This window comes from Myotis lucifugus, unplaced genomic scaffold, assembly GCF_000147115.1.
Source record: "Myotis lucifugus unplaced genomic scaffold, Myoluc2.0 scaffold_21, whole genome shotgun sequence".
In the NCBI taxonomy this organism is placed as follows: domain Eukaryota; kingdom Metazoa; phylum Chordata; class Mammalia; order Chiroptera; family Vespertilionidae; genus Myotis; species Myotis lucifugus.
Window position 1 is genome coordinate 2,756,979 of NW_005871069.1, and position 16,254 is coordinate 2,773,232.

The following is a 16,254-nucleotide window of genomic DNA, read 5'->3' on the forward strand; positions in this document are numbered from 1 at the left end:
GTGGAGTTCTCAAAATGCTAATTTCAAAGAGAGAAGACTAGAACTTGGAGTACTTGCATGACACGCCCAAGGCTACCTGTGTGGTAGGAAGGAGAGTTAGGGTTGAAATCTAAGTTTGTTTGGGTCTGGCTCCATAGTTTCCCACCTTCCATTACTGATTCTCTCCTGAAGAGTCTTAAGTCTCGGGTTAAAGAAATGGGAATTTGAGTCCTGACCTTTCTGCTGGTTCACCTGGCAATCTTGACTGAGTCTCAAATTCTCTGAGTCTGAGTCTTTTAAGCAGCTCACCTCCATGCTGACATGTGCTGTAAGTGTTGGGTTAAGCGGAGGATGTCCTTCTTTGCAGAGCCCGCAGTGTATACAAGGCTGTCCGCAGTCCCAGCATCAGATGGTGTTGGCTGGAATGGAGACAAGGTTGAACAGTATCGGACTCAATTGGATTCAACATGTGGACCTTATGTTGGTCTCCTCGAGAGCACATGAGGTAGCTACCGAGCAGGTCAGTGTTTCTTTAAGGAATGGAGGAGCTGCCCTGACAGCTGCCTCAGAGGGACTTCAGTCCCCATGACTGTTTGTTAAAGGAACTTTTTAAAGAGCAGTAACACCTGGAGACTCATTTATCACTGTCTCTGTCTCCTGGAGATCCCACCTACACCCTGAAGAATGATGGCAAAAATAACATTTATGCAGTAAACTGCTGAAGAAATGTAAAAGGAGTCCCTCTGTGTTAGAGGCAGACATTACTGACCTCTTTGTAATGATTTTAAATAGCATTCTGATCAGGAAGATTTGTGGCTTTGCAAACATAGACGGTTCTTATATCATTGCTAAGGGGGAGAAGCATTTTTTCTCTGGAATCCAAACTGACAAGGGGCACAGTAATTGGTCCAAGGCAAGCTTCATGCATTTTTATCTTAGCTTCATTGGAATGCTTTACTCTGTTACTGTGCGACTTTGCAGCGTAAATTCATAAAACTCACCCAGACACACCCAAGAATGAATACCTCCTGTTAGCAGCAGTGGAGACTGGGCAGGAGGTGAGAACAGATCCACGGGGAGCCCGGTGCTGACTCAGTGACAGGCAGCAGCCGGGGCTCCTTTCTGGGAAGCAGGTAAGTACCTTCCTTGGAGGAGAGACACACACAGCTGCCCAGTCTCTACTCCGTGCCCGTTCTGTCCTCCCAAGAGCCCACAAAGGAAAGGGCAGGCAGCTCACTGAAGCTCACCTGGCTGAGCTCTGGGGAAGGCAGAGCCCGGGCAGCTCAGTGGTTCCAGGGCTGTCACAGCTCAGTCCTTCCTTTAACTTAGCTAAGGCTCTTCAGACTTGAAGTGGCAGAGGTGACAGTCAGGGCTGGGGTAGGCCGTCAATATTTGCTGGGGTGGCAGGGCAGTCATAGCAAGTGCACAAGTCTAGGTCTGCAGGTACAATCCACACTACAGCCAACCCATTGTTTCTTTGACAGGGCCACCGGACTGGCAGGTCCAGGAAATGCTGCCACTGTGCGGTGTTCACAAGGCATTTGGCACAGTCTGTGCGATGTTGCCCTTGTATACAAGCGAAGGCATGTGGTGGTCAGTGTGTTGGCAATTCCTTAGAGGCTCAGTGACTGCATCTGACAAAGGCTGATCTCTGTGATGATGGCAGCGACAGGGACACACTTCAGTGCTAAACCAAACACCCAGCTCTGTCATGCTCAGGACCAACACCTTTGGAAGAGTATTCTGGGTCAGATCAGAAAGGGCCTCACAGCACAGGTTAGACAGAAAGGCTGAATAGCATAAAGTGGCATATTAAAGGATTAAATATAAAGTCTCTTTACTTGGCTTCAAAGAATTAATGTCACTAGCCATCCGAGGGTGTAAGTGGCTTAGCAGCAGGATAAAGGATGAAAGAACCCAGGCTTCTGGTAGGAGGCAGAAGGCAGAAGACAGACGTCCCCTGTTTGCTTAGTCCCCCTTTGGCTGCATATGGCAGGATGCTTCCTGCTGTAATGCTGAGCTACCCCTCTTCTCCAGGCTGTGCAACTACATTGGGAGTATTGACATTCAGTTTTTGGGGTGATGCATTTCAGAAGATAAGAACACAATACACACAAATCATGCTTTTTTTAAAAAAAAAAACAACCTTTCTTGTTGAGAATATTATAGATGTCCCCCTGGAGATCAGCTTTTAAAAGGGCTGACACCATGCCTCAGGGTGAATGGCTGAGACTGAAGAGCACACAGTTCCCTTTGACTGCGAAGGCATGGCCTAGAGAAGCAAGGCTCCCTGTGTGAGCCTCTGAAGGCAGAAGGAGGACGGGGGTGGAAATTCAGACATTTTTACATTCAGAGATGTCCAAAGACAGGACGGGCTGCCCTGGAAAGAGGCGAGGCCAACCTTACCCCCCAGAGCTCAGGCACAAACTAGTCCCACATCTGGTGCAGATGTGGTAACAGGCTGGTTGGACCACACAGTTCCTCCCACTGTGGGATTCTGCAAGTCCATGAAGACCAGCCAAGAAACCAAGGCTCTGAGCCTAGTTTTACCACTGATGCCCTAGTGATGGCAGTGAGCTGTTTCAGTCCACTGGACCTCATGATTCTCCTCTGCTAAAATGGGAAGTTGAACAGGATTACCTCTTAGCTTTTGGTGATTTGGTTCTTCTATTACCATATCACTATGGATCTCTGCCACGGAATGAAAGTCTGTGATTTCCTCCTTCTTCCATGGACACCAAGAAAAGGTTTAGGAAATTATATCTTGGCTGCCATTGTAGGAAGTGTACCCATTGTCTTGCTATTTTCTCAGAACCTTGGCTCCTTTCTATTTGTCTTTCTCCTGTCAAATAAAAAGTGAGAGGAGAACAATTGCAGCAAACCCGAAGAACAACTAAATTAAGAATAGTTTTTTATGTGGTTGAGAGGCCATGGTTTCAGAAAGCTTCTGGTGAGGCTTATGTCAACAGGGAAAATAACTGAAAATGATTCTAAAGCTGTTTTAAGAAGTTACTTTAGTTTGGGTGTTTAGTCTTTTTCTTGCAGTTTTTCTTCCCTAAGGCATCAATGACCATCAATTATGTGAAGGACTCTAATTTCTGTTCTATTTTGTGGATTATTTCAATGTTCACATCTGAATTCAGTATATTTCTTATGCTGGCTGCTATTACCCCCTGACAGGGAAGCTGGTGGCAACTAAACTTGGCCCATCAGTCCCATGGGGCCATTTTTTTCTGGTGGCTCTATATTAGGACAGAAATGTAAGTTTGGAAAAAGCTTCAGTCTAAACATTCAAGTAACTTAAAACTCAACGAGGGACAAAAAAATAGCACAATTTAGATTAAGTAAGAGCCCATTGAGATGGGTGATGGGAGGTGGTCTGGATGTGCATACTCATGTGTGTGCGCATCTACATGTTTGTGGGGAGTAGTGGCACCATGCCTGAAGTACTGCTCGCGTTGGTTGTGTCCATCTGAAGAAAATGGGCTAAGGCCCACTCTTTAGTGGGAGTGGGTTCAGCTGGTGAGGGTGTGGTTTGAACCTGCATATCCCCTGTCACATATTTACTACAAAACTGTGCTTCTTCCTAAGAAGCCCAGCTACGTGAGAGGTAGGAGTGGCATAAGCAAGCATGAAAAGTCATTTTATATACTACTAGGGTCCCAGTGCATGAATTCATGCACCTTGAAAGGAACTGTGGGCTGCAAGGCTATGGTGGGCACAGGGGCAGGTCTCGGCTCATCCTCTGTGCCCCCACCTGGCCCCTCCCGCTGTGGCCCCAGTCTCCTGTCTGCGCCGGCAGCAGGTGTGAGCACCCAGTAGGACCGCAGTGCATGGGAGCAAAGAATTTTCAGTAACCACCAGAGGCTCGCCCGATGACAGCGACTGGTGCCCCACCTTGGTCTGGCACCCCTGCTCACCTGCTCCACCATCCTGCCACGGCCAAAGCCCGCCATATTCTATGCTCTGCCACCTACTGCCAACGCCTGCCATGTTCTGCACATGCCCCTTGGTGTTTCATCGCACATCATAGCGATCGGTTGTTTGGTTGTTCAATTGTTCCCCTGTTCGGTCTATTTGCATATTAGGGTTATATATATATATATATATATATATATATATATATATATATATATATATACAGATTCTCTAGGCAACCAGAACAGCTCAGAACCAACTTGTGCAGGAGGAGCAGGCCTGCCACTTTTGATCAAATGCAAAGCAAAAGCAAAATCTGACAAAACTGGTAACAGAACTGAAAATTTTCTGAATTTGTAGAAGTCAACATATTTTTTTGTTTTGGATGCTGACCCCAGTAACAAATTCAGCCCTATAGATTTACATTCTTTGCCTGCTAACTGCCCTCTCTCTTGGCCCTGAATGCTCTGTGAGTGTTGGTTTTCAAAGATTGTTGTTCAACGGAAGAGCCCAGGTGAGATGATAGCAGCTTTCAGCAGCTCTCTGTGTGCTGCCCAAGTCGAGAAAGTAGGCAGCTCAACTCTGCACGGGACACCACAGCTAAGGGGTTCGCATGTGGCATCTCAACTGTCAGTGCTTTTTGTATTAGACATGGAAAATCGTCTTCTCCCCAAGATGTCTGGGATTGGCCATTCTTGTTAGGACCCTCATGTGAGTGTCGTGGGAAGATGGACTGCACCTGACCCTGACGAAGAGAGGCAGCACTGGCTCCCTATACGGCCTCCAGCAGCCCCTGTGGGTGGATGCTGGGGGGAAGAGGGGACTCTTTGTTTTGTCCAGATCACCAGCTACTGGGTTCAGGCTCAGCTTGGTCAGAATCATTTTGGACATTTATGAAGAGGATGTTGCTCACCAGCCCTGAATCTCCATAAAGAATGAGAAACATAATGATAGACTATCAGAAAGAGCACCCATGAACACACTTTAAACCTAGTTATCACACTATCATCAGCATCAACATGTACAAATAAATATCTTTACAGTTGATCGGAGCCAGTTGGGCTCTCTCACGAATGTTTACTTACTAGTAGATACAGAAATAGCATCGTGCATGGCGGGGTCTGTGTGGGAGCAGTGGTATCCAGCCCAGTTGGAAAGTGTGCGTGCTCAGCACCTCTTGTGTGGGTGCAGGGGAGATGGTTTGGATTCATGCCACCTGTGTGCCATACTATTCCCAGGTGATAAAGGGACAGTCAGATTTCCTTACCAGCTCCATGAAATCCTCGCAATGTCCTTTGTCTTGTTATAGTTCATTATTGTGGCTTATTTCATGTGTAGAGTGGTGGTAGGGCTGTGTAAATGAGCCCATCGATGCTGCATCCGCACACTATGACCATGTTGCCTTCCTGAGGTGCATCTTCACTAATAAAACTCACCGTGCTGGATTGTTGTGAAGATTCACTGAGATAATGCCCATGAATATGCTCTGTAAATTGCATCAGCTAGTGTTGTTATCCTTAGAAAAACTGACCTCAGGATGAAACAGCTCCAATAAAGATCACTTCTTTGCCACGCTGTAGCCCTGGTCCCAATGTTACAGGACGATTATCATCTGTCAGCAATCTCTCCAGAGGCAAAACTGTGCTGTCCTTCAGAATGCAATCTCTGAGACTTTGTTACTGAAAAGGGAAGGGAAATGTGGCTTAGAAAAGATTCTGAGAGAAGATCTGTGCATATTTCAGAAGTTGAAAGAGGGGAGGAGAGCTGTAAAAGTGGGAGGAAGCTCTCACTCCAGGCAGTTCCTTGGGTAGAAAGATCACCAGCCTGGAGTAGGAAATTTATCAGGCTCCCAAAATCTTGGCTCACTCATTGAAAACATGTTTATTGAGCACCTATTATGTATCAAACCCCTTTTTAGTCTTGTAATGAAAAGCCTTCTTAAAAACAATGTCACAGTCTTCACTCTGACTTTGAGTTGGCAGGCCATCCACTGAACAGAAGTTTAGTTTCCTGTCTGAGCCAGGCCTGGTGAGGGGGTCTCTGGGGAAAAGAGTCCCTTCCAGTTTTAGGAGAGCACCAGATAAATTAGTTGACACATGAGCAGTGGTAACACCGACAGCAGCTCTCCTGGCTCCTTCAAAATATCCTCCTGCCAGTGAACCTCACTGAGACAATTACTTGGTAAGTGCAATCATATGGTAGATCCGTCATAACAAAGTACCACAGGTTTTAACAACAGGAACTCATTTCCTCACAGCTCTGGAGGCTGGAAGTCTGAGATCAAGGTGTCTGCAGAGGTTGGTTTTGTCTGAAGCCTCTCTCCTTGGCTTGTAGATCATTGGGTCTTCACGCGGTCTGTTCTCTGTGCATGGTTGCGTCCCAGACTCTCTTTCTATAAAGAACTCAGTTAGATTGGATTAGGGCTTTCATCCTAAAGATATCATTTTAACTTAATCACCTCTTTAAAACACCTATCTTTTAAAAAGGCCACAATTTGAGGTACTAGAGATTAAGACTTCAACATATGAATTTTCAGGGGGTGCAGTGTTACATTTTACCATGATAGGTAAAAATTCCAGCTATAAAACTGTCGTTTTGTCTATGTCAGACTGCTTATTGCACTGGACTTCAAGGCCCCTCCCCATTTCCTCAATTCCTCAGCTTTTCTGTGTCAATTTGGCTGCTGGTTACGGCATCTGGTAGGGGCAAAACAGAGAGAAACACACATGTGGGAGAAAGTAGGGCTAAACCTGACATAGAAGTCCAGGTATGGTGGAGGAACGGCACACAGTTTAGGTCTTGATGAGAGGAGAGCAGAGCTATTCCATAGGCTAGCAGAAATCCTTCAAGTAAGGATATGTATACAGACGGTTTGCAGTTCCCATAACAGGCAATAACTTTGTGGATGAATGAGGGCACCTGTCACCCCTCGTCTCAGATAGTAGTTCTTTCTGTGCATGCTATTTTTCTACTAACCTAATCCAATTTTTGGAAGGGCCTTTGAGACATGAAGATGAACAAGATGGTTTTTAGTAAGAAGGGAACTCAAGGGGGAAGAAAAAGAGCTGCCAGGCTCCCGAACCGAGAGGGAGTTTCCAATGTCGCAGCAGTTGATGGGCTCGGTGGTGTGCCAAAACCAGGAAATGAAATGTTTGCTGTGATTAAAAATGTGATTGGTAGAACAGGAGAATAGCATATATGTTTGTACCTCAGAATACTCTCAAACATTCAAGGTTTAAATAAAAGATAACATAAAGTAAACTGACATTGATGAAAATGCAAGTGACAATAAGATTCATATTTCTGTGAGTGGCCTTAGAGATCATCTAGTTGAGCTACTTTACAGATGAGGACAGTTCAAGGCCAATGCTGCACATTGACTTGTGGGAAAAATGGAAATAAAACCGGTCTCTTCACTCCTAACCCAGTGCTATTAGCAGATTGGCGATATTTTATCATTTGGAGGAATTTTACTCTTTGTAGCATACTGTCTCTATGAAGTTAGGTTTCATATTTTTTTTTTGTGTGTGTGTGTTTAAACTGTGTATTTCTCACTTTAAAAAATCTCAATTACTCATTCAGCCACTAAGTTAATTTTAGTAAAGTAATGCTTTAGTATATTCCAAATATATAATTTGACAATGCTTCATTTTTCCCTATCATTTTTAATTCTTTTATTCTTTATTCACAGATGCAAAAAATACAGAGGATTTTTACTCTGCACTGTTGGTAAGGATTCTAGAGAATGTGGATGAAAAAGTCTAGGATTAAAAGCCCTGGCCAATTTTTCTCAGTGAATAGAGCGTCAGCCCTCAGACCAAAGGGTCTGGGCTCAATTCCTGGTCAAGGGCAAGTACCTGATTTGCAGGCCTGATTCTGGCCTGGGTCAGGGTGTGTACAGGAGGGAACCGATCGATGTTTTTCTCTTTCTCTCTCCCCCCTCCCTCCCTTCCACTTTCTCTAAAAATCAATGGAAAAGATATCCTTTGGTGAGGTTTAATCAAAAAAATTGTTTTTCTTTTTTATTTTCTTTCCTATTGATGTCCAAAGTAACCTAGCCCTACTAATATTTTTATTTAAAGTTATTATACTCAACTTTCCCTTAGCACATTTTTTCTAAAATAAGAAAGGAAACAGAAAAAAAGTACCTTCAGCTTTCTGCTCTAACACAACTTTGCAGTTCTGTTAAAGACAAAAATAAAAAAACAACAACAAAAAACCCTCCACCCCAAACCCCCAAACCCTTTGCAATATTAATCATTCTCTTGACAACCAGTGAAAAGAAAATCTACACATCCCAAAATAAAATGAAGTGAACAGACTCCTTAAGAAGCCAGAATTTCCAGTTTATGCACAGGATTTTCATAGGCATTAGACTCTACCTCTGTACACTAAATAAATACCAAGTAGTAAAGAATAGAAACAGTTCCTTTTTCTTTGTTGAGTGACCAAGCAACACAGAAGAAAGCATTTCTTGTTTAGAAAGAAAATAAAAGAGTCGATACCCCAAAATTAAGGCTTCTTGATTCTTACATTAATTTGGGGTGCTAGACTTCTCCTAGCCTCTCTTTGCCAGGTTACCCTATTGTCACGGCCAGAGGACTAGGGGTCCACATTGAAACCATTCAGCTGGTGGCAAGATTCCCAGGGTCACGCCCAGAGAAACAGAACTGGAGGTTCAACGAGTTACTGAGGCTGGAAACCCCAGCAACGTCATAACATAATGCAGTGTGTAATTAAGCAATTGCTATGATCTCAAGTAAAGGGTGTTTTATTATTGTTTTGACCTTACTCACCCGTGTGGACTGACACTGACTGTAGCTGTTATGAAGCTGAGATCTATATAAACAACTACTTCTTCCCCTCAGCTCACCTTTCTTTGCAAAGAGCCAGGGGCTCAGCAGACGTTCTTTCGGTCTGTTTGGGTCAGGAGATGGAGCACTGGTTTTCCCAACAATGTTATGATGTGGTGCCCAGCACTAGTTGCTTTGAGAGACTCAGGTATGTGGTGAGGAAGGCTCCTCCTGGACTGAGAGGAAAGATGATGGAAGAATTCCAGAGAACCTTGAGTCTGGAGTCAGAGGGCATAGGCTCTGTTCTTCCTGCTGTGACTCTCTGCTTCTGCCACTGTGTGCCATTTTATATAAACTCCCAACATTAGGAGCCCAGGTTGTGTCAGTGCTGGCTGTCACTTGCAGCTCCATAGTCTATCATTCTGTCCCATCTTGAGAGGCATGAAGCTCAGAGTGCAAACTCAGATCGCATCTCTGCCGCTTGGCTGCTGTATGACCTGTTCGAGGTGCTTAGCCTCTCTGAGTCTCAGTTTCCTAACATGTGAAAAGGAGTTGAGCTGGTACTTAGCTCACAGTGTTGCTATGGAGCTTTGTGTGTAAAGCATTAAGCCTGGAGCTCGAGAAAAGCTGAATCCCATTGAATAACGACCATTGCTGGGAGCAGAGCCACATCCTGTGGACGTTTGGCTCCAATTCCAGTCTAATGGCTGGTTCATCTTCTGTGTACAACAGAGTTCACCAAACCAATTTGAAAGATGGCACTCCTGTTGCTGCCTCATAGATAGATCTGTGCAGCCTGGAGGGCACTGAGCACATGGCAAAATTCATTTCAGTTCAGGGGGAACCCAGCACCTATGGTTTCATTTTTCTCCTTTTGAGTGCCTCTGAGCAGTGACAGACAGCTCTTGGGAATTCTGGTGAGGATCTGCTTAGTTCTACAGGTGCTTTTCAGCGCTGTCACCACCTGCTAAGTTCCTGGTGCTCAAGAGGCAATAGCGCTGGATGTTCAGGGCAGGGACTCTGGGGTCTTTGGCACCCTGTCTCCCTTGTGACTGCATCCAGAGTGACAAGGTTCCGTGTTATGTGTTAGGAAATGAGAGTAGCTAATGTTATGGAGTACAGAGAAAGACCCAGATTCCCTGGAGCCTGAAGCTCATACAATTAGGGAGGGCTCTTTTAGGGTACTCTGTGAAGCCATCATGCTGAACAGTGGTGGTCGTTTCCAGATGTGGGACTGGAGGCTGCATGAGGTTGCACAGTAATGCTGGGTTTGAGGCTGGAACCCCTGTGAGCCTAAGGCCCAAGGCTGGGCGCTATGCCACTAAGCTGCCTGTCCTCATTAACAACAGATCTGCTGTGCATGCTCGTGTGCTTGTGTGTGCATGTGTGCCTGTGTGCGTGCGTGTGTGTGTGTGTTTGAGAGAGAGAAAGAGAAATTCCATGTGCTTGTGCGTGCATGCATGTCACCACACTCTGCCTGATACACCATGTTTGATTTTCTGGTCACGTTATAAAGCTTACCTTGTACTACATTCAAGCCACTTGGCCCATCTTCAGTCCCTGCCAGTCTGCTCAGGCATTCCTTCTCCTTTCTCCCAGAAAATGAAGGGACCGAGGATCTAAGTTCTGTGCCTACACCACCACTTTCCAATTACATGAACTCAGGTGCTTCCATAAAATAGAGACTGTATTAAGCCCTGTTTATCTCAGAGCAGTTTTAAGAGTAAAGAGGAAACATCTGAAAGTATTTAGAAAACAGTAAAGTGCTTCGTAATGTAAGTAAGCTATTGTCATTAGGCCTAAACCCTTCTTCCCTTCTGACTGCGCAGTCAGTACTGAGGTTTTTTGTCTTACGGAACTCAGACCCTATCACAGGTTAACATGTCAATGTTACCTAATTGTTTTGTATGAGTTTGTTTTATTTCTATTACAAGATCATATATTCTCTGCAAAGGAAATCAGGCTTTTTGCTTTCTCATGGTCCTTTACTGAATAGGACACATAGAAGTCTTTTTTAAAATTTGTTATAAAATTTTGTTATTTGTTAACTTTTTCACATTTGTGATAGATCTTAAAGTTTTGTTGGTTGACTCAGATATTCATGATGTTGTCTCAATATTTGGTTTACAATTGTTTTCTAATATGTTTGATCTTTGAATTGTAAATTCTGTGGGCTCTTATGTAAACTGAAACTGAAAATTTCTCTTTTCCAATTATTTATGCTAGTATTAAAACTCTAATTGACTTGTACTCTAGACTTTGATAAATACTCATACAAGTTTTAGTGGCTATTTCATACATCTCATTGGATTTTATAAGTAAACTATGTGTCATCTGTAAACAGAGATAGTTTTCCTTATTCCTGTTCAATCTTTATTTAATTGTATTTAATTTTATTTTTTATGTTTAATTGAATTTATTGGGGGTGACATTGGTCAATAAAATTATACAGGTTTTAGATATACAATTCTATAGTGAATCATCTGTATATTGTATTTTTTTCTTACCTTAATAGAAATGGTTAAGACTTTGAGTACAATTTTGAATAGAATGGTGGCAATATATAGCTTTGCTTTGCTCTCCATTTTAGGGGGAAAGCAAAACATTCAGTACTTCACTTTAGGCTTTGTTTATAGGTGATCAGTTTTAGGAAGTTCCCTTTATAGCCCATTTGCTAAGAGTTTGAAAATAATTAACGGGTGTTAAATTTGCCAAATGCTTTTTGTGCATACATTTTAATGATATATTTTAGTGGTTTTAATTTCATTTGAGTTTCTGGCCTTTAAGTTTTTCTAAATGTTTTATCGTCATCAGATTCTGAGGATTCAAGTCTGAATTGAAAAGGGGCTGAAGTTTCAGGAAGTTTCATCGTATTCAAGTCCAAATTAAATTGAGGTAGATTGCAGAAAGTTCTTCAAAGGCAATTATCTGGTATGGGCCTTTTTCTGATTGCAAAGAACAAGGCCACATTCCTTCAAGTCTATTTGTCTTTCTCAAAGGCCCAGAGGCAACCCTTCTACTTTCTAAATATTATGATGATGAAACTTTTCATTATGTGATGAACTGAAGCTCAGAATAAAGCATGCCAACTTGTTTGAAAACAGTTTTAATAACTCAAATTGCAGACCACCTCTTCAAAATAAAATTAGACATGACACACCTACATACTCTAGTTTTTGTCTCCTTATTTTCTTTTACTTATCTTCTGCATTTTTAGGTATTATCATTACTGTTCGTATTTAAATCACTGTACTTCATGGCAGCATTACTCAGTTACTGGATTTCAGAGTTTAACCCAGAATAGTTTTACCTTGTGACTCATTTCATATAATAAACACATTATTTTGCTCACCAAGGGTGTTTCATCTCATGATGATGGCAAAGAATGTGGGGATTAACTAAATTATGGATGTAGAATTTAATAGGTAATGACAGGTGTGAGGCTTAATCTCTTAAATCTTTTACAAATGTACTTATGTCCCATGCTTTACATAAATACTAAATAGTAATATCTTTGAATTCTTATAAAATCTCCCAAAACAGAAGAATTAATATATGCATAAATTTTTCATTCATTTTTTTCTTTGGTTTATTTATTTATTTATTTATTTATTATTTTTTGTTTTTATTTATTTTTAAATGTTTTTATTTATTTTTAAAGAGAGAGGGGAATGAGAGGGAGAGAGAGAAACGTTGAGGTGAGAAAGAAACATTGACCATCTGCCTACTGCATGCCCTCTAATGAGAATCAAGCCCCAAACCTGGGCATGTGCCCTGACCAGGAATCAAACCAGCAATCTTTCAGTGCTCAGGATGATGTTCAACCAAATAAGCCACAGTGTTCAGGGCTATTTTTTTTAAATTACACTTGACATTCAATATTATATTAGTTTAGGTGTACAAGCATAGTGGTTAGACATTTATATAACTTACTAAGTAATCCCCCTATAAATCTAGTATCCACTTGACACCATACATAATTATTATAATATTATTGACTATGTTCCCTGTGCTGTACTTTACATCCTGTCACTATTTTGTAACTACCAATTTGTACTGTTTAATCTCTTTACCTTTTTCACCCCGCCTATCTGACAACCATAAGTTTGTTCTCTGTATCTATAAATCTGTTTCTGTTTTGTTTGTTCATGTGGTTTTTAGATTCTAAAAGTGAAATCATATGGTACTTTTCTTCCTCTGTCTGACTTATTTCAGTTAGCACAATAACCTCTAGGATCAGGCATGTTATCACAGATGGACAGATTTTATTCTTTTTTTATGGCTAAGTAATATTCCATTGCATATATGTACAAATCTTCTTTATTCAGGTTGCTTTCATAGCTTGGCTATTATAAATAACTAGAGGCCTGGTGCACAAAATTCATGCATGGGGGGTGTGTGTCCCTCAGCCCAGCCTGCACCCTCTCCAATCTGGGATCCCTCGAGGGATGTCCGACTGCCCATTTAGACCGGGATCAGGCCTAAACAGGCAGCTGGACATCCCTCTCACAATCCAGGACTGCTGGCTCCCAACAGCTCACCTGCCTGCCTGCCTGATTGCCCCTAACTTCTTCTGCCTGCCAGCCCAATTGCCCCCAACTGCCCTCCCCTGCAGGCCTGGTCTCTCCCAACAGCCCTCCCCTGCAGGCCTGGTACCCCCCAACAGCCCTCCCCTGCTGGCCATCTTGTGGCGGCCATCTTGTGTCCACATGGGGCGGCTATCTTGTGTGTTGGAGTGATGGTCAATTTGCATATCACCTCTTTATTAGATAGGATGCTGCAATGAACATAGGGATGCATATATTTTTTAAATTAATGTTTTGGATTTTTTTGAAAAAATACTCAGAAGTGGAATTGCTGGGTCGAAAGGTAGTTTAATTTTTAATGTTTGAGGAATTTCCATACCATTTTCCATAATGGCTACACCAATTTGAAATCCCACCAATAGTGAATGATGGTTCCCTTTTCTTCACATCCTTGCCAACAATTGCTGTTTGTTGATGATAGACATTCTGGTAGGTGTGAGGTGATATCTCTATCTCAGTCGCTTCAATAAATGGTGTTGGGAAAGCTTGACAGATACATGCAAAAAATAAAATTGGACTACTTTCTTACACCATATAAAAAATAAAGTGGATTAAAGGCAAACATAAGACTCAAAACCATAATGCTCCTAGAAGAAAACATAGGCAGTAAATCCTCTGACACTGCTCTTAGTAACATTTTTTTTTCTTATACATGTCCTTGGGCAAGGGAAACAAAAGAAAAAAATAAACAAGTGGAACTACATCAAACTATAATGTTTTTACACAGCAAAGGAAACCAACAAAATGAAAAGACAACCTACGGAATGGAAGAAGATATTCACCAATGATACATTCAATAAGAGGTTAATATCCAACATTTATAAAGAACTCATACAACTTAATACCAGCTCCTCCTCACTAACAATCCAATTAAAAGTGGGAACAGAATCTGAATAGACACTTCTCCAAAGAGGACATACAGATGGCCAATAGACATATGAAAAATGCTCAACATCACTAATCCAAAAAATGGAAATTAAAACCACAATGAGATATCAGTTTACACCTGTCTTTGGTTTATTTTTGGTAATAACCCATATTATAAATATTTCAGAAGAATCTCTTCAACCAACTGACAATGAACCAATAAGTTTTTATTCCTTATTCTGCTTAGCAGATTTTCCACAGTTCATAAAATTTAGATTCTCCTTTCAGCTTACAGGACAAGTCTAAGGAGGCTTCTTCTCTTTAGTAGGGCAAGTACTTTCATTTATATTTGTCTTTACTTGGTAAAGACATGGAATCCAGGAGGGTCTCTGTGCTTCAACCTAGAACATACTCTTTGATAGAAAATGGAATTTGATGTGAGATAGGTACATCTTAGGCTTCAAGGACTAAAGTCTCTCAGCTGAAGGACTAAAGGACATCATGATAGGATGGCACCTCAGTATGGACAAGTTTAGGGCCAGACTCCAGAATAATTATCAGGTTGAAAAGGATGCTGACGATTTCTTATGAATGTGAATGTGTGCATGTATGTGTGTGATTGTACATACATATTAGGTCACATATTAATTACTTATTACTAACAAATTACCCCAAATGTAACAACTTAAGCCATCAAACACTATATCAGTTTCTGTGGGCCAGGAATCCAGGTGCTTAGCTAGATGGTTCTAGCTCAGGTTCTGACATGAGTTAAGAGCCAAGCTGCCAGCAGGGCTGCAGTCATCTAAAGGCTCACCTGAGGGAGAGCCCACTTGGTGTGGCTGTGAGCCGGCCTCCATGCTTGTTGCCTCCTGACTGGGATCTCAGTTCTTTGCCCTATAGATGTTTCCAAAGATCGCCCGAGTATCCCCATGATGGGCAACTTCTTCCTTCAGAGCAAGTGATTCAAGAGAGAGAGAAGACACCCAAGGCTTTTACCATCACTTCAGCCATATCCTCTTGGCTACATAGACTAACTATGGCAGAGTGTGGGAGAAGGCTTGATACAGAGGGGCTCCTTGGTGGCTGCCTTGGAGGCTGCCAACCACAGGCGAGCTTCTACAACAGAACTGGGAGTTTTGATCATTTTACCCAGTATAGAAACAGATGTTTCTCTATTTCATTAGCTTTAAATAGCAATCTTCTATCCAGCAACATGGCCTTAAAAATTTTACCTAGGTGCCTCCCAGGCGGCCCTCTACAATAAGGTTTTATTATTTTGGGGTAAAAGTCAATTGCTTCCATACAACACTTCACTCTGAGAAGAGCAACGTTTATGGGTTACAGAAACAACTGTATAAGGGTCTTCATGATACCAGCACCTGTTGACAGAATATGGCAGCAGCTATTACTGATACTCATTTTAAAAACAAGAATAGTTAATAGAGAATGAGTGGTGTGTGTGAATTTTGTGTAAGTGGGAGGGAGGAAACTTACATTCACCCTGAGTCACTTTTTAAAAATATATATATTATTATTGATTTCAGAGAGGAAGGGAGAGGGAGAGATAGAACCATCAATGATGAGAGAAAATCAGGGATTGGCTGCCTCCTGCACACCCCTATTGGCGATCAAGCCTGCAACCCTGGCATGTGCCCTTGACTGGAATCGAACTGGGACCCCTCAGTCCGCAGGCCAATGCTCTATCCACTGAGCCAAACCAGTTAGGCCACCATGTGTCACTTTAGGTGGAATTCTCACAGCAACCTTGCCAGTGCTTTATACCATGATTACCTCCATTGTAGAGCTGAGCATGGGGAGGCTGAGTAACGTGCCCAATGTCATAAAGTTAGTAAGAAGCAAAGCTGAGAATCAGCTCGGGCCTTGAGGATCTAATTTCCCACTGATGCTGCTGTCTCTCCCAAGAGATCTGCGTGACTCGCCTGCAGGCCGCAGCACTACAGGGGGTTGGCAGCCACCCTTTCGGGGATATCTCAGTGACTTGCTATTGGGTCTTTACAATATGAGATCTACACTTTTGAAGCATGGATTGGTACTTCACATCTATTGCAGAATAAGCTGACTTTCAGCTTCCAGGTAGTTCACTAAAA

General features: G+C 42.4%; 1 long non-coding RNA gene across 1 annotated transcript; it reads left to right on the top strand.

Moving 5' to 3' along the window:
• Positions 1-370: 370 nt before the first annotated feature.
• On the top strand, positions 371-11,855 carry LOC111825314. Its single transcript, XR_002828483.1, has 3 exons — positions 371-499; positions 7,589-7,626; positions 11,505-11,855. It is a non-coding gene; the product is annotated as an uncharacterized LOC111825314 (long non-coding RNA).
• The last annotated feature ends 4,399 nt before the right edge of the window (positions 11,856-16,254 follow it).